The sequence below is a fragment of the Erinaceus europaeus genome, chromosome 2 (assembly GCF_950295315.1).
Source record: "Erinaceus europaeus chromosome 2, mEriEur2.1, whole genome shotgun sequence".
Taxonomy (NCBI): Eukaryota; Metazoa; Chordata; class Mammalia; order Eulipotyphla; family Erinaceidae; genus Erinaceus; species Erinaceus europaeus.
In genome coordinates, this window is record NC_080163.1 from 65,336,918 (window position 1) to 65,356,519 (window position 19,602).

Genomic DNA, 19,602 nt, shown 5'->3' on the forward strand with positions numbered 1-19,602 from the left:
AAAGAAGCGCCAGAAGGGGGCAGTGTGAGCTGGGCTCAGGTTCCCCCAAGGCTGCCTTCGCATTTTTTTTTTTTTAATTGGATAGAGGCAGAAAGAAATTAAGAAAGGAGACAACATTGAGATACCACCTCACCCCTGTGAGAATGGCATGCATCAAAAAGGACAGCAGCAATAAATGCTGGAGAGGCTGTGGGGACAGAGGAACCCTTTTACATTGCTGGTGGGAATGTAAATTGATACAGCCTCTGTGGAGAGCAGTCTGGAAAACTCTCACAAGGCTAGACATGGACCTTCCATATGATCCAGTAATTCCTCTCCTGGGGTTATACTCCAAGGACTCCATAACACCCAAGCAAAAAGAGGTGTGTACTCCTATGTTCATAGCAGCACAATTCATAATAGCTAAAACCTGGAAGCAACCCAGGTGCCCAACAACAGATGAGTGGCTGAGGAAGCTGTGGTATATATACACAATGGAATACTATGCAGCTATCAAGAACAATGAACCCACCTTCTCTGACCCATCTTGGACAGAGCTAGAAGGAATTATGTTAAGTGAGCTAAGTAAGAAAGATAAAGATGAGTATGGGATGATCCCACTCATCAACAGAAGTTGAGTAAGAAGATCTGAAAGGGAAACTAAAAGCAGGACCTGACTAAATTGTAAGTAGGGCACCAAAGTAAAAACCCTGTGGTGAGGGGTAGACATGCAACTTCCTGGGACAGTGGGGGGTGGGAGTGGGTGGGAGGGATAGGTCACTGTCTTTTGGTGGTGGGAATGGTGTTTATGTACACTCCTAGTAAAGTGTAGTCATATAAATCACTAGATAATTAATATGAGAGGGGAAAATTAATTGTATGTCTCGAAGTTTTTAAAACACAGACTGAGTCTTTTTAATATATAGGATGTGTGTTTGATGTGCGGACTCTCTCAAACGCCTAGACCAAGTAGATCAGAAGCAACCAATAGCACAGCTATATACAAGATACTGGGTACTGTACAGCAAACCCTAACAGAAGGACTTTTCAAAGTTAACCCAATTACCAAATAATGCGATGATAACACTAATTTTCCATTGTCTTTTTGAACCCTAAGACAGCAGGAATCTCACATCTCCACTGTAGAGCCCCTACTTCCCCCAGTCCTTGAACCTTTGGATAGGGCCCACTTTCCCGCATGCCTCTCCCAATCCATATCAAATAATATTGCATCTGCCGATCACAACCTAATCAACACAACGATTGCCACCTCAACATGCTTCAGCTCAAACTGTGTCCAGAGACTTCACGTGTGGAATGACAACCCTTCAGCTTCATTACTCGGGTGAGACCTTTCCTTACGTAGTATTCTCTAATTACATCCCAGGTGGTTCACTTTCTAACAAAGACCCAAAACCTAGATATACACCAGTTTCTGTGAGAGAGAGCATATGTTCACACGTATCCATAAACTAGTGCAAAATATATACCTGAAAGCAGAAGTACACTAGAGTTTGCAGCGAGTACCCCCCTAACACTTCCTCTCCACTATTCCAACCTTTGGGTCCATGATTGCTCAGCAATTTGTTTGGCTTTGTATGTTAACTCTCTTTTCAGTCACCAGGTTCCAGATGCCATCAGGATGCCGGCCAGGCTTCCCTGGACTGAAGACCCCACCAATGTGTCCTGTAGCTCCGCTTCCCCAGAGACCCACCCTACTAGGGAAAGAGAGAGGCAGACTGGGAGTATGGACCGACCAGTCAACGTCCATGTTCAGCGGGGAAGCAATTACAGAAGCCAGACCTTCCACCTTCTGCAACCCACAACAACCCTGGGTCCATGCTCCCAGAGGGATAGAGAATGGGAAAGCTATCAGGGGAGGGGGTGGGATATGGAGATTGGGTGGTGGGAATTGTGTGGAGTTGAACCCCTCCTACCCTATGGATTTGTTAATTTATCCTTTCTTAAATAAAAAATAAATTAAAAAAAAGAAATTAAGAAAGGAAAGGGAGATAGTGAGGGAGAGAGACAGACACCTACAGCCCTGCTTCACCACTCATGAAGCTTTTCCCCTGCAGGTGGGGGCCAGGGGCTTGAACCTGGGTCCTTGCACACTTAACCAGGTGTGCCACAGCTTGGTCTGTGATGTAGTATGTGCATTTAACCAAGTGTACCATCGCCCAGCCCCAATGGGTTGAGTTTTATAGGAAAAACTGGATTAGATAGACTAGCTGGGTGACTTCACTATCTCCAGTCTTGTTTGTACCATCTGTAAAATGAGGGATTTTGGCCTCCCCTTTTAATGTCCCTTCGGGCTCTAATCCCCCCCCCCCCCGAAGCACTTCTCTTCCAAACTATTGTCACAAGAGAAAATATGCACCCTATGGAAATCATCGCTTTTATGATCCACATAATAGCAAACCTCTTGGACTATTTCATGGCCTTTCTCATCCATTCCAGCTTCTCTCCTTCCACCTCTCCAGGAATTTCTCATCTATCACATCTTTTTTTTAAAATTTACTTATTGGATAGGAAAGGCCAGAAATCGAGAGGGAAGGGGGTGATAGAGTGGGACAGAGACACCTGCAACACTGCCTCACCACTTGTAAAGCTTTTCCCCTGCAGGTGGGAACCGGGGGCTCGAACTCAGGTCCTTGTGCACTGTAACATGTGTGCTCAACCAGGTTTGCCACCACCCAGCCCCTTTTTCTTTTTTAATCTATATCATTCATTCATTCATTCATTCACTTTTTGAAATAGAGAAATTGAGAGGGGAGTGGGAGATAGAGAGGAAGAGACACCTGCAACACTGCTTCACCACTTAAGAAGCTTGTATGTGGAGGCTGGTTGCTTGAACCCTGGTCCTTGCTCTTTGTAACATATACTTGCTCTTCCAGGTGCACCACCGCCTGGCCCCTATTTTTATTTTTAATTGAGACAATATTGGTTGTTTACAAAGATTGGAATGCTCTGTTCTTTTTATACCCTACTCATCCTTCTAGACGTTCTCATGATAATGACCTTCTCATCCCTTCTGTTACATGAGCCTGCATTCTGATATTGCATCTCTTTGGCTACTGTTACTCTCTTTCACTACAATGTAGCTCCATAAAAACAAGGAATTTGTTTAGTATTCACTGTTTCCCAACACTGCTTGACACATAGTAGAACTCAAAACTCCTCACTTTCCTGTCTTCGCACTAGGATGGAATGCTTTGGTCTTTTGTATAACCATTATGATATCTACTCCGCCCTAGAATGTTTTGGTATCTCTTCATCAGAAGATTGGTGCCTGGTACAGTGCCTGTATCCTGACTTATGTAAAACAAATATTTGCTGAGTAAACAACTGAGTCCTTGCTAAGTATACAAGAGTTTTCAACAGTAACTTCATTCTCAACAGGAAGTTATAGGAGAATAAGGATGTATATGGCTTTATTTCTATTTACTATAGACATATTTACAGAATATCTCTTATGTGTCAATTTTAACTTCCTGCTTATTGTTATCTTCACTCTCCCAGAGCCAGGAATTTCCTGGGGGTCATGGGTGCTCGCTTATTGTAGATACATACAGGCAGTGCTTAGGGGTGTTTACTCATTAGTAAAAGTGCTGTGAGACTGACATTCTTTATAGGAAGAACTTTAAATAATTGAAGAAAAGTTGACTCCTGACAAATAAAACAAAACAACAAAAAAAGTTTGAATTCTTCATATATCCGGTCTGGAACATTTTCACAATGTGGTCTAAGTGCCATCAGCAATGAAAATATAACTGTGTGAGAGCTATGATCCCTTCCCGAGGCTCACTTAACCTCTGCTCCTGAGAAATTCTTTATTCCCAGTGGGTCATTCTCAGGGAAATTGGGAAGGGAAATGACAGGAAAGGAGGGTGGGAATGAGTTTTCTTTTTACTGAGTAGATAAGATGTGCATTGGGAAGAGTTTTATTAGTGTCAGTGCAGAAAGGTACAGGGTGGTCCTGTAACCATTTTTTTCCTTTTTTTTCTAACCCCTCCCCACTTTTTTCTTTATGTTTGGTTTTGTTTTTAATGTATTTTATTTATTTATATAAACCAGAGTACAGCTCAGCTCTGGCTTATAGGTGGTGCAGGGAATTGAACCTAGGACTTTGGAGCCTCAGGCACAAGAGTCTCTTTGCATAACCATTATGCTATCTACCCCCACCTTTTTTTCTTTAAAGACTTTTAAAAACTATTGTATTGTGGGGCCAGGTGGTAGCACATTTGGTTGAGTGTACATGTTACAATGCACAAGGACCCCTGGTCCGAACCTGCAGGGGGAAGTTTCACGAGTTGTGAAGCAGGGTTGCAAGTGTCTCTCTCCCTCTCTGTCACCTCCCTACTGTCACCTCCCTACTCGATTTTTGGCCGTCTCTATCCAATAAGTAAATATTGATAAAAAAGATAAACCCAGTCTGTTGTAGGAATTAAAAAAAACACTATTGTATTTATTTATTTATTGAATAGAGATAGAAATAAATTAAGAGAAGAGGAAGATATAAAAGGAGAAGGGGTGGCAGGAGGTGACATAGCACATTGAGCACACACAAATCCTGGGTTCAAGCCCCCACCGCATCCCCCTTGCAGAGGGAAAGCTACATAAGTGGTAGTGTTGTAGATGTCTCTTTTTCTCTTCCTCTCTCTATTTCCTCCTCCCTCTTGACTTCTGCCTTTTTTTTTTTTTTAAATAATTATTAGAGAGATAGAAGGAGAGAAAAAGACCCAGACATCACTCTGGTAGTTGTGCTGCTGGGGATTGAACTCAGGAACTCATGCTTGAGAGTCCAATACTTCATCCACTGCACCACCTCCTAAATCACGGATTTTTCTGTCTTGATCCAATAAAACAAAAATAAACAAAATATTTACAATAAAATAAAATTCTTCTTGTTTTTTGATATATACATATATTTTTTTCTTGATATATTAATTTTAAAATTAAACGTTTTGTTGTCCCTCCAGCATTCTGTTTGCCGGATTGATGCCCTAGTGTGCTCCCTCCCTCTCTCTCTCTTCCTCTATCATCTCCTTTCTTTTTCATATTAATACATATTTAAAAAACAAAGATCTCTCTGGTATCCCTAATAAAGATGAGAACCGTTTGCTTGTTAATTTTAAAATACAGGATAAAGGGGAACCAAAACCCAGTAGTGTGTGTGCATGTGTATGTGTGCATGTGTGTGTGTGTGTGTGTGCATGTGTGTGCATGTGTGTGTGTGTGTGTATGCATGTATGTGTGTCCTGTAATATCTGCCTAATGTGACCAAAGAAGAAGAAAGAGAAGAGAGGAAGGAGGCAGCACTCATTCTGCAGCCAGTGGCCAGTGATGGGGATTTAGTTCCGTGGTAGAGCATTTGACTACAATCAGTGGGCTGCTGAGTGTGATACCTAGCGAGATTCAAGGAAATAGAATGTCTGTGTTAAGAGTCTTGGAAGAACTGTATTTGAAATCCAGTGCTGCTGTTCTCATTTGTGCACTATAATTCTATCACTAAGGCATTTAAAAGACATTTTAATTATATTTTAACTTTTATTTATTTGATATGACAGAACAGAGAAAAATTGAGAGGGAGGGAGAGCTGGAGAAAGAGAGAGAGGGAACTGCAGCCCTGCTTCACCACTCATGAAGCTTTCTACCTGCAGATGGGGGCTTGGGTAAAAAGGCATTTGATACACTGAGAAAATAAGAAAAAAAAAATTAAGAAACTGAAATTCAAGATTGCCACCAAGATTGTCAAACACACCCCTTAGTGTCAAATTTGATCAGCAGAATCGACCTTCCCGTGGTGCATCCCGTGAGTACCCATTCATTGGGGAAACTGATGATCCTTCCTAGCCGACTGAATCCACATGGATCCCAGTCATTTTCAAAGCCAGCAACAAGCAGCTCAACCTGATGCTGTTGACTGGCTACGGAAGAAGGGCAGAAGAAGAAGCAGAATGCTTTGTAATGCTCTACAGCGGGACAGAACCACTACCATTTCTTAGATAACCAGACGTGGTTGTTGACAAAAGTAACCAACCCCCTCCCATCTCTATCTTTCCCTCCCTCTCAATTTCTCTGTCTCTATCCAATAATAATTAATTAATTAATTAATTAATTTTTTAAAAAAGTAACCCCCTTTAAGTTCACCTATCACTGGGAAATGATAATACAATAGGTGATATGTGTTGGGCACTTCTAAAAATTACTTAAAATATTTTATTTATTTATTTATTGGATAGAGATAGAAATGGAGAGGGAAGGGGGAAGTTTAGTCCTGAAGTTTCCTCCCTGGAGGCAGGGAACCAGGGTTTTGAGCCTGGGTCCTTACACATTGTAAAATGTATTTTACTAGGGGCCAGGTGGTAACACAGTGGGTTAAGCACACATGGCACAAAGCCCAAGGATGGGTGTAAGGATCCCAGTTCGAGCCCCCGGCTCTCCATCTCTAGAACTATACTACAGAAGTGAGCTTCTGGGGGCCAGGTGGTGGTGCACCTGGTTAAGCACACACATTACGGCACTCAAGGACCTGAGTTCAAGTCCCTTGAACCCTTGAACTCAAGGACCCGGGTTCAAGTCCCCACCTGCAGGGGGAAAGCTTTATGAGTGGTGAGGCAGGGCTGCAGGTGTCTCTCTCCCTCTTTATTGCCCTGTCCCCTCTCAATTTCTGTCTCTATCCAATAATAAATAAATAAATAAATAAATACAGAACTGAACTTCTGCACTATATGTCCTTACATTTTTTAATTTATTTTTTCTTTTAATATTTATTTATCTATTTCCTTTTGTTTCCCTTGTTGTTTTATTGTTATAGTTATTATTGTTGTTGTTATTGATGTCGTCGTTGTTGAATAATACAGAGAAATGGAGAGAGGACAGAGAAGGAGAGAGAAAGATAGACACCTGCAGACCTGCTTCACTGCTTGTGAAGTGACCCCCTGCAGGTGGGGCCTGTCTTTACATTTTACACTGTATTCTTCATTTTAAGATGAAGAAACTGAGGCTTAGAGAAAGAAATGGTACCTACTTAAAAAATTTTTATTTTAAAGATTTTATTTATTTACTCATGAGAAAGGTGGAGAGAGTGAAGGAACCAGACATCACTCTGGTACATGTGCTGCCTGGGATTGAACTTGGGGCCTCATGCCTGAGAATCCAGTGCTTTACCCACTCTGCCACCTCCTGGACCACTTTACTTTTTTTTTATTATATTATTTATTTATTGGATAGAGACAGCCAGAAATTGAGAAGGAAAGGAAGAGAGAGAGAGAGAGAGAAAGAGAGACCCACTTAAACACTCGTAAAGGTTTCCCCCTGCAGGTGGGGATCAGAGGCTTGAACCCAGGTCCTTGCACATTGTAACATGTACGTTCAAGCAGGTGAACCACCACCCAGCTCCAGTACCCACTTATTTAAACTGAGTTATGTCTTGATTACTAAGCTCATGTCCAATATAGGCTTCACTTCCTGCTTCAGAGATCATATCTAATGAGTAGTAGCATAAAAAGTAGTTATTTCCCACACCTATGGACATCTAATCTTTGACAAAGGGGCTCAGAGTATTAAATGGGGAAAGCAGAGTCTCTTCAACAAATGGTGTTAGAAACAATGGGTTGAAACATGCAGAAGAATGAAACTGAACCACTGTATTTCACCAAATACAAAAGTAAATTCCAAGTGGATCAAGGACTTGGATGTTAGACCACAAACTATCAGATACTTAGAAGAAGATATTGGCAGAACTCTTTTCCACATAAATTTTAAAGACATCGTCAATGAAACGAATCCAATTACAAAGAAGACTAAGCCAAGTATAAACCTATGGGACTACATCAAATTAAAAAGCTTCTTCACAGCAAAAGAAACCACTACCCAAACCAAGAGACCCCTCACAGAATGGGAGAAGATCTTTACATGCCATACATCAGACAAGAGTTTAATAGCCAACATATATAAAGAGCTTGCCAAAATCAACAACAAGACAACAAATAACCCCATCCAAAAATGGGGGGAGGACATGGACAAAATATTCACCAGAGAAGAGATCCAAAAGGCCATGAAAAAATGCTCCAAGTCTTTGATTGTCAGAGAAATGCAAATAAAGACAACAATGAGATACCACTTCACTCCTGTGAGAATGTCATACATCAGAAAAGGTAACAACAGCAAACGCTGGAGAGGGTGTGGGGTCAAAGGAACCCTCCTACACTGCTGGTGGGAATGTCAATTGGTCCAACCTCTGTGGAGAACAGTCTGGAGAACTCTCAGAAGGCTACACATGGACCTACCCTATGATCCTGCAATTTCTCTCCTGGGGATAGATCCTAAGGAACCCAACATATCCATCCAAAAAGATGTGTACACATATGTTCTTGGCAGCACAATTTGTAATAGCCAAAACCTGGAAGCAACCCAGGTGTCCAACAACAGATGAGTGGCTGAGCAAGTTGTGGTATATATACACAAAGGAATACTACTCAGCTATTAAAAATGGTGACTTCACCGTTTTCAGCCGATCTTGGATGGACCTTGAAAAAATCATGTTGAGTGAAATAAGTCAGAACCAGAAGGATGAATATGGGATGATCTCACTCTCAGGCCGAAGTTGAAAAACAAGATCAGAAAAGAAAACACAAGTAGAACCTGAAATGGAATTGGCATATTGCACCAAAGTAAAAGACTCTGGCGTGGGTGGGTGGGGAGAATACAGGTCCAAGAAGGATTAAGAGGACCTAGTGGGGGTTGTATTGTTATATGGGAATCTGGGGAATGTTATGCATGTATAAACTATTGTACTTACTGTTGAATGTAAAACATTAATTCCCCAACAAAAAAAAAGAGGAAAAAAAAGTAGTTATTTGCTTACCTCAGAGTTGCACCATCTCTCCTCTTTTGGACATGATTTAAATTCCAATTTAAAAATTAAAAGATGGGAGTTGGGTGGTAGCGCAGCGGGTTAAGCGCATGTGGTGCCAAGCACAAGGACTGGTGTTAAGGATCACAGTTCGAGCCCCCGGCTCCCCACTTATAGGGGAGTCGCTTCACAGGCGGTGAAGCAGGTCTGCAGGTGTCTATCTTTCTCTCCCCCCTTCTGTCTTCCCCTCCTCTCTACATTTCTCTCTGTCCTATCCAGCATCAACGACATCAACAACAATAACTACAACAACAATAAAAAAATTAAGAGATAAGGGCTGGGGAGATAATACAATGGTATGCAAAAGACTCTTGTGCCTGAGGTTCCAAAGTTTCAGTTTCAGTTCCACCCCAGAGCTGTGCAGTGCTCTGGTAAAAATAATAATAACAATAATAGTAATTAATGATAATATTAATAATGTAAAACAAATTGGGGCTGGTTGAGCACACATATTATAAGCACAAGGACCTGGTTTTGAGCCCCCACTCCTCACCTACAGTAGGAGACACTTCATGAGCAGTGAAGCAAGTCTGCAGGCATCTCTCTCTCTCTCTCCCCCTCTTCTCTGTCTCTCCCTCACTTCTCAGTTTTTCTGTCCATTCAAATAAAATAGAATGAAAGGAGAAAAAGAAGAGGGGGAATGGTTGCCTGAAGATGTGGATTTGTCATGCAGGCATTAAACCCCAGTGATAACCCCGGTGGCAATTAAAAATGAATGAATAAATAAAGTAAAATTGACCTGATTTTTTTTTAGTTTTATTTATTTATTTTTTAATATTTATTTTATTTATTTCCTTTTGTTGCCCTTGTTGTTTTGTTGTTGTAGTTATTATTGTTGTTGTCGTTGTTGGATAGGACAGAGAGATATGGAGAGAGGAGGGGAAGACAGAGAGGAGGAGAGAAAGACGGACACCTGCAGACCTGCTTCACCACTTGTGAAGTGACCCCCTGCAAGTGGGGAGCTGGGGGTTTGAACCAGCATCCTTACCTGGGTCCTTGTGGTTTGTGCCATATGCCTTAACCTGCTGGACTACTGCCCAGCCCCTCTTTCTTTTTTTTTTCTATTTGTAATTAATAGGGGTTTACAAGATTGTAGATTATAGGTTATAGTTGCACATTGCACCCACCACTAAAGTTCTATGTCCTCACTCTTCCAACAATAACAAACTATTTATTATAATTCTCACAGTCTTAGTCATATTCTTTATTTTATTATTGTTATTATGATTATGTTGGTCATCACTGGAGCTTCACAGCTCCAAGCCATTTTTTTTTTTTTTTTTTTTGTATCCAGGGTTATCACTGGGGTTTGGTGCCTGCACTACAAATCCACTGCTCTTATAAGCTATTTTTTTTCCCTTTTGTTTCCCTTGTTGTTTATCATCAGTGTTATTATTATTTTTGTCATTGCTGTCACTGTTGTTGGATAGGACAGAGAGAAATGGAGAGAGGAGGGGAAGACAGAAAGGGGGAGAGAAAGATAGACACCTGCAGACCTGCTTCACCACTTGTGAAGCGACCCCCACCCCCCGCAGGTGGGGAGCTGGGGACTCGAACTGGAATCCTTATGCTGGTCCTTGCACTTTGCGCCATGGGGGCTTAACCCACTGCGTTACTGCCCGACCCCCCCCCCCAAGCCTCACACACACACACACACACACACACACACACCTACCTACAGTGTGGTGAGTATTCATTCAACCTGGACTGTGCATAGAAGACCAAGAGCCTTCATAGGAAGTTATTTTTCTGGGTCTAGTTACTTTATTCTTTATTCCACTGTTATTTTCTTCTCTCACATGTATGATTACATGTCTGTTATTATGATCAGAAAATTCAAATATTCAAACATTTTAACTCTAAACACCATTCCAATTCTATTCTGAGTCAAAAAGAGAAATAACTCTTGGCATTTTGCCTTTATTCTCAAGTTATTTCCAGAATGAACTTGCCAAAGCCAAGGCTAGGGCCTTTCCTCTGACCTTGGGACACTTAGTACTGAAGAAAATCAAGTCAGGTGAAAGTCACGTGTCTGCTTACAAGGTAAGATTGCAGTACAAGTGTCTAGCCAAATGCTTTCTGCCTAAGATTCTCAGAAATTCCTCTAGAAGTCTGCCAGCCACTCTATGTGTTACTGTCCTCTCACATTTTATGCTAGCTGAGTTGAATTCTGGCAAGGAAAAAAAAAGTCTTTGTTGTCTCCTGAGTCAAGGTGATATAGCTGTCAACTATAATAAGTGGAGAGTTTCCAGAAGAAAGCTTGCGTTTCAGACCTATAACCCTACAATGGAGACAGCTGCCAAGGTTGTAACTTCACTCTGTATTCTCAGAGGAGAATGAAAACACTTAAAGAAGGAGGAGAGGGGGAGAAAGAAAGAACCATTTCTTTTGTTTTTATTTCATTTACTTGTCATTTCTATTCTTATACAATAGTGCAGGAACAGTACACCCTTTGTATCCATCTTATTGATTTTTTTTTTAAAGCAGGCTATTTAATTTATTAGGTCCTTCCCACCCCACATTGTTTTCCCAGGCAGAACCTGCCTACAGTTCAAACATCCCGGACTCAATAACTGCCAGGTGTCTTCTTGGATTATTAACTGTCAGGTCTTTTGGCTATTGTTGACTTTTGGGGGTAATGACCTTTGGGCATTGAAACATGAATTCCAAGTCCACTGTGGTTCTGTGGGTGGGAAGGGAGGGAGAATTCATCCATTAATACTTTACTGTCCGACCCAGCAGATTCCCACTTTGGTCACTGTACCGAGAAATGAGGCAGTAGACAGGACTGCAAAGGGTATAACCTTCATGAAGCACCTGGATTCAAGGAAGTGCTGGTTGTACCCCACCCCACCGCCACCACCAGGGTTATTGCTGGGGCTCAGTGCCTGCACATCTCCACCATTTCCAGTGGCCACTTCCGCTCTTTCTTTCATTCTTTTTTCTTTTTTGATAGAAATGAGAGACAGAGAATGATACAGAGAGAAAAAGAGACAGAGAGGAGGAGAGACACCTGCAACCCTACTCCACTGTACAAGAATTTTCTTCCCTATAAGTGAGGGTGGGACTGAGGGTTGGGGGAGGGGGTATGAAACAAGTCTTCTCAAACTGTACTCTAAAAGATTAAGTCCTCAGTAAAATGATAGGGGAAGAGAGAGAGAGAGAGACAGGGAGAGAGAGAGAGAGATGGAAAAAGAAAGAAACCAATGGGTGCACTGTACAGGGGGAGCCACCACTTGGCCCTGGAAATATTTTTAAAAATATAATTAGTTTATTTATGTATAGATGAGAGAGAGAGAGATATGCAGTACCAGAGATCAAATTCAGGACCTCATACTTAATAAATCCAGTGTGCCACCTATTAGGCCCAAGGAAAAGCTTTAATTTGCTAGCCTTGGAAACTTATAGGTGGAACTTAAGAAACAAGGACAGAAAGAGAAAACACAAAGTGAAACTTGGGCTGGGTGTGGTGTATTGCATCAAAGCAAAGGACTCTGGGGAAAGAGGGGAAGCAAGGGAGTAGAGAGGATGTTGGGCACTAGTGAATGATGGGAATGGTGGTGAGAATATTTTTGCAGATACCTATCACAGGGAGATAAGAAATTACACCCATGTGTCAACTGTATCAACAACGATACTGCAAAAGATCAAGTCATTGATAAAATGATAGATGTAGAGAGAGAGAGAGAGAAGAAGAAGAAGAAGAAGAAGAAGAAGAAGAAGAAGAAGCAGAAGAAGAAGAAGCAGAAGAAGAAGAAGAAGAAGAAGAAGAAGAAGAAGAAGAAGAAGAAGAAGAAGAAGAAGAAGAAGAAGATGAAGATAAAGGAGGAAAAGGAGGAGGTGAAGAAGAGGAGGAGGAGAGGGGCCAGGCAGTAGTGTGCCTGGTTGAGTGCATACATCACAGTTCATAAGGACTCAGGTTCAAGCCCCTGATTCCCACCCACAGTGGGGAAGCTTCATGAGTGGTGGTGCAGGACTGCAGGTGTCTCTGTCTCTCTCCCTCTCTATCTCCCCCTCCCCTCTCAATTTCTCTGTCTCTATCCAATAATAAATAAAAATATTTTTTAAAAAAAGAAAGAGGAAGAGAGAGGGAGGGAAAGGGAGAGAGGGGGAAGAAAAGAGAAAGAAACCAAAGCATCCATGTTTCCTCCAGAGTAGTAGAGGCTGGGTTCAAACCTGGGTTACATGTGTGACAAAGCATGTATACCAACTATCCAGGTGAGCTACCTTATAGACTCCACACTGCCCTGATTGCTATAGTTTTATAGGAAATCTGAGCATCAGGTAGTGTCAGTCCTCCAACTTTATTCTTCAACTTCAATATCATTTTGGCTATCTGGGTACTTGATTAATTTACTGGATAGAGACAAAGAACAATCTAGAAGGAAGGGAGAGAGAGAGTGAGAGAGAGACAAAGTTACTTGCAGCATGGCTTCACCCCTGCAGGTGGGGATTGGTGGCTTGAACCTTGTGCATGGTAATATGTGTACTCTACCAAGGACACCACAGCCCCTGGAGTAATGCTTTAACATATATACATATATATTCTTTTAACTAAAGAAAACCCCTCTGGTTTATGGTGGTACAGAGGATTGAACTTGGGACTTTGGAGCCTTAGGCATGAAAGTCTCTTTACATAACCATTATGCTATCTACCCCCACCCCTGGAACAATGCTTTTCCTATTGTCTTCTTGTCAGAGATCACCATGCTGAGATGTGATCAGATAAACAGCCTGTGGCAGAGAGGGCCAGGTGATGGTGTACCTGGTTAAGCACATAATAAGTACTATGTGTATGGATACCCCAGAAGATCCAAGTTTGAGCCTGCAAACCCCACCTAGCATTAAATCCTAGAGTGTAAAAACTAAGAGTCTCAGAAAGTATCTAGTTTTATCACCTCTTTTTACAGATGATGTGGAGAAATGAATTTTCTTACCTATAGCCTATTACTGACAGATTCAAGAATGAAATAAAATTGTTTAAAAAATTATTTATTTATTCCCTTTTGTTGCCCTTGTTTCATTGTTGTAGTTATTGTTGTTGTTGTTATTGATGTTGTCGTTGTTGGATAGGACAGAGACAAATGGAGAGGGGAGGGGAAGACAGAGAGGGGGAGAGAAAGATAGACACCTGCAGACCTGCTTCACCACCTGTGAAGCGACTCCCTGGAAGGTGGGGAGATGGGGGCTTGAACCAGGATCCTTACGCTGGTCCTTGTGCTTTGCGTCATATAGAGAAATTGTGAGGATGTGGTTGAGCTTGGCAGGGCTTGACTTGAGGGGACATCCATCCTGTCAGTCTCTCTCTCTCTACTGAGAGGTCGAGGGAGGAGGGACACAACCCCCAAGGTTTACCTCATCTTATCAGACTCTCTGCCTCACAAAGCACCCTGCATTCCTGATACTATGGCCTGCTCCCTTATTATCTACATAATCATTGTTTCGCCTGAAAGATCCCCACCCATTCCATTCCTTTTATCTATCTTCTTTCTACCCTCAAGACCCTCCCTGCATGGTGTTATTTATCCTACCAGTTAAAACCCTTGTAACAGTTGCTAAGGAAGTTCCTATCTTTCCCAGTCCCCTTTTGCCTTTCTCTGCCCCTTTCCTAACCATGTATGGTATTGTCAAGCCATTTCCATTTCTGTCTTGCCACTTCTGGGTCCAACTTTTAAAAAGCCTTGGCTCTCTGATCAATAATGAATTGAATCGCCTTGCCACCACCAGCTCTGTCCCTGGGTCATCTCTCTCACATCACTGAGTGAGTAGCAGCCCAGGCTGGCTCGGGTCACGATCTCTCCAACCCAGAAAGTATGCGACGAAGAAGAGGCACCCCCACACTAGCCCGGCAGCGCCATGTGCTCTTAACCTGCTCCGCTACTGCCTGACTCCCTAAAATAAAATTATTAAGAACTAGATATAAGAACTCTCCTCCTGCCCTGCCCCACCTTCCTAGCAACTGCCTTCTTTCTGAGTGTTTTTTCATCAGAGCATGCTCAGCTCTGGTTTATGGTGGTGCTAGGCACTAAAGCTGGAACTTTGGGACCTCAGGCATAAGACTCTTTTTTGCATAACCATTATGCTATCTCCTCCATCACTTCTGGGAAATCTTTCTTTCTTTTTTTTAAATTTTTATTATCTTTTATTTATTGAATAGAAACAGCCAGAAGTTGAGAGGAAGAGGTAGATAGAAAGGGAGAGAGACACAGAGAGATACCTGTAGCGCTGCTTCACCACTTGTCAGCTTTCCTCATATAGACAGAGGCCGGAGGCTTGAACCCATGTCTTTGGACACTGTAAAGTGAGTGCTTAACCAAGAGCACCACCACCTGGCCCCTCTGGGAAATCTTTAAATATTATTTTTGTTATCATTTTATTGGGGAAGTGGTATTTATAAGACAGTTGTCACACAGTTTCTTATCTCATCCATCATAAATGTTGTGCACCACTCTCACCACCAGATGAAGTATAAATCTTGTCCGCTTCCTCCTCCCTTCTCTTCCTCCTTCTTCTTCTTTTCCTTTTGCCAGCAGAGTTAAGGCTGGTTTTGGTGTCTGCACGATAAACCCAACACTCCCGGCAGCCATTTTTTCCTTTTTTTTTTTTCTTTCTTCAATTTGATAGGACAGAGAAAATTGAAAGGGGAGTGGGATAGAGAAAGAGAGACACCTGCAGACCTGCTTCACCCCTCATGAAGCTTCCCATTGCAAGTGTGCTCTCCATGCGTGCACCACTGCTAGCCTCAAGTCTTAAGTCTTTGTTCTTTTTTTTTTTTGCCTCAAGAGTTATTGTTGGGGCTCAGTGCCTGCACTACGAATCCACTGTTCCTGGAGGCCATTTTTTCCCATTTTTGTTGCCCTTGTTGTTGTAGTTGTTATTGTTGTCATTGCTATTGTTGGATAGGACAGAGAGAAATCGAGAGAGGAGAGGAAGACAGAGAGGGAGAGAGAAAGACACCAGCAGACCTACTTCACAGCTTGTGAAGCGACCTTCCTGCAGGTGGGGAGCCTGGGGCTGGAACCTGGATCCATACATCGGCTTTGAGCCACATGCACTTAACCCACTGCACTACTGCCCGGCTCCCTCTAAAGTCTTTATAGAACTTCTGTTTTCATGTATTGGAAGCTTGTAGTAGAAATTCAGTAAATACTGATGCTGTGCTACAGCTTAGGAGACAAAAACAATGCTGAGAAATGTGGCTCAGATCTATGCTATTCAGAATTACAATCCACACACAATGAGGAGCCTGTGTCAGAAGCTAAATCAATCCACAGCTTCCTGCATTAACAATGTCTTGTGCAGTCCAAGAGGTGGCGCAGTGAACAAGGCTTTGGTTCGCTCTCCTTTTCTTGCTCTCATCTCTCTCCTAAATAAATAAATCTTAGTGGGGGGAAAAAAATCTTAGTGGGGAAAAAAATGTCAAATTGCAGGAAGCCGAGAAAGGACAATTCTGAGAATTAAAAATTCTTTGAGGACTCTGCCCTGCAGGAACGTGATATTTACCTCAGGGAACGCCATCATCATTCCATAATAAGTAGCAGAAAAACAGCTCTTTAGGCTTCCAGCTGGGGAAAAGGAAAAGGAAATCATGTGGAAACACACCAGAACATTCTGTTCTTAACAAGGTCTTGCAGGGAAACTAGTTAGCCAAAATCTAAACTCTTGGAGTCATTATAGAGTCTAAATGACAAAAACTCCCTACCAACTACCAAACTCCAGCTCACTCTAGACATTGTTGTCACATCTGGAAGGGGTTTAGAGTTGAGAAGCACCTATGAAGTTTATAGTCCAAGGGCACAGGCTTATTAAAAAAAAAAAGATATCTAATTACAGAACTAAAGAATTTTCCCTTTTCCTCCCTCTCCCACTCCCACTCCCACACCTGCCTATCATATGACTTAAGCCCTATTTACAACAGTTTCTTTTACCCAGTACAACATGTTCAGCAAAAAAAAAAAAAAAAAGTAATAATACAAGATATACCTTGAAAAAAAAAACCCCACAAATTGAAAAGGCAGAGCAAAAGTCAAAACCATGCTACTCTGACTTCCCTGGGCAGATGATCCCACCCATGTGTCCTGGAGCCCTGCCTCCCCAGAGCCCCGCCCCACTACGGAAAGAGAGAGACAGACTTCTCAATTTTTGGATGTCTCTATCCAATAGGAAAGATTTAAAAAAAAGAAGAATTTGCTTTGAAAATACTAAGGCTTCAAAAGATTAAAATAGATAGCATGCAAGAACAGGGAAAGTAAGCAGAGAGATGAAAAGTTTAAGAAAGAAGCAGAAAGAAAGGCAGAGATTAAAAAAAAAAACAGATGAAGAATATCTTTGATGAGTTTATTTGTAGGCTGGACATGGCTGAGGAGAGAATCTTTGAGCTAGAGGATATGTCAATGGAATCCTTGAAAACCAGAAAAAGGAGAACAGAAATTTAAAGAAAAGAACATAGAATATCCAAGGACCTTGGGACAACTACATAAAGAAAACTAAAGAAAGGAAAGCTCATAGGAGAAAGAATAAGTGAAAGTAAATTAAAACTTCTTTTTAATTTTTTTAAAAGAAGACCACTATTAAATCATGAATAAAATTTGTTTACCTTTAACATTTTCTTTGTTTATTGAGTACTATTAATGAAAGCGAGACATAAGAGAGAAAGATACGGGGAGTCGGGCTGTAGCACAGTGTGTTAAGCGCAGGTGACGCTAAGCTCAAGGACCGGCGTCAGAATCCCGGTTCGAGCCCCCGGCTCTCCACCTGCAGGCAGGTCCCTTCACAGGCGGTGAAGCAGGTCTGCAGGTGTCTGTCTTTCTCTCCCCCTCTCTGTCTTCCCCTCCTCTCTCCATTTCTCTCTGTCCTATCCAACAACAACGACATCAATAATAACTACAACAATAAAACAACAAGGGCAACAAAAGGGAATAAATAAATAAAATAAATTTAAAAAAAAAAAAAAAAAAAAAAGAGAAAGATACAAAGAAAGAGTCATCAGGACTCAACACAGGTTTATGGTGTCGCTGGAGACTGAATTTGGGAACTCAGTGCCTCAGGCATGAAAGTCTTTTGCATAACGGCTATGTTGTCTCCGCAGCCCAATAAAATAATTTTTAAAAGACAATGTGGAGGGAGTCAGGTGGTAGTGCAGCGGGTTAAGCGCACATGGCGCAAAATGCAAGGACCGGCGTAAGGATCCTGGTTCAAGCCCTGGCTCCCCACTTGCAGGGGAGTCGCTTCACAGGCGGTGAAGCAGATCTGTAGGGGTCTTTCTCTCCCCTCTGTCTTCCCCTCCTCTCTCCATTTCTCTCTGTCCTATCGAACAACGACGACATCAGTAACTACAACAATAAAACAACAAGGGCAACAAAAGGGAAAATAAATAAATATATTTTTAAAAAAAGACAATGTGGGACCCACAAGATAGCTCACCTGAATAGTATGCTTGCTTTACGATGCATGTGACACAGATCCAGGTCCAGCCCCCACTGTACTACAGGGAGCTTGGATATCTGCCCTATCTCCCTCTCTCTCTGTTAGTTTAATTTAATTTTCTTTTACTGGGGGGATTAATGGTTTACAGTTGACAGTAAAATACAGTAGTTGGTACGTGTATAACATTTCTTAATTTTCCACATAATGCTCTAACCCCCCCACACACACCTAAGTCCTTTGCCATCATGTCTCTGTCTTTTTGCCTCTCTCTTCCTATCTGAAAAAAAGTCAGTCTGGAATGGTGAAGCCTCTGTTTTTTTGTAACTCTAAAAAAATTTAATTAATCATTTTATTATCTTTATTTATTTATTGGTGAGAGACAGCCAGAAAATGAGAGGGAATAGGGATGACAGAGAGGGAGAGAGGCAGAGAGACACCTGCAGCACTGCTTCATCACTTGCAAAGCTTTCCCCCTGCAGGTGGGGACTAGGGGCTTGAACCCAGGTCCTTGCACATTATAACACATGCGCTCAACCAGGTGTGCCACCACCCAGCCACTCTGAATTTTTGATTAAAGAAATAGTATAGTATTGGTGAGATAGATTGTTGGTATGCTTCTAAAAACCCCTTCTGTTTCATTTGGTTTAATCCCCCCTGCTTAACACTGTATTCTATTTACATAACCATTGTTAACTAAGCACCACCCTCCCTCCAGGGCATTGGTGGTTCAGTGGTAGAATTCTCACCTGCTCCAACCCCTCTCCTTGTCACACCCTGATTTTCACCAGTCACTTTTCTCTCCACCCTCTCTACATCACATCCTGTTTACACCCTACTTGGCAAGTATATTAGTTTTAGTTTAGCTTAGCTTGGCTTAGATTGCGCTGCGTTCTGCATGAATAAAGAGATACTGCGTACAACCCAGCCATGAGTCCTTGGTCGTCTTTCTCCACTTGCGAAGCCAGCCCGACAATAGATTAGTAGATAAATTAGTAGAATAAGGAGTTCGAAACATACATAAAAACAGTGAACTGATCTCCAATAAAAGGACAAAGGACATACAATAAAGCAAGGACAGTATTCTTAGCAAATGGTGGTAGAATGACTGTACATTTTCACATGCAAAAAGATAGTATAGGCACATGCTGAAACCCTTCACAGAATTAACTCAAAATGGCTCATAAGCTAAAACATGAAAGAAAAGACAAAATTCAAAGAAAGTAATGTAAGAAAAGATATCAGTGTGATTAAAGACTTTGTAAACATTGTTCTGGGGT

The 19,602-nt window shown here is 41.8% G+C and overlaps 1 protein-coding gene across 2 annotated transcripts in view; it reads right to left on the minus strand.

Annotated features, from left to right (window-relative positions):
• Positions 1-19,602, minus strand: part of TACC1 (transforming acidic coiled-coil containing protein 1) — a 171,619-nt gene that overhangs the window by 142,456 nt on the left and 9,561 nt on the right. The window lies entirely within an intron of this gene.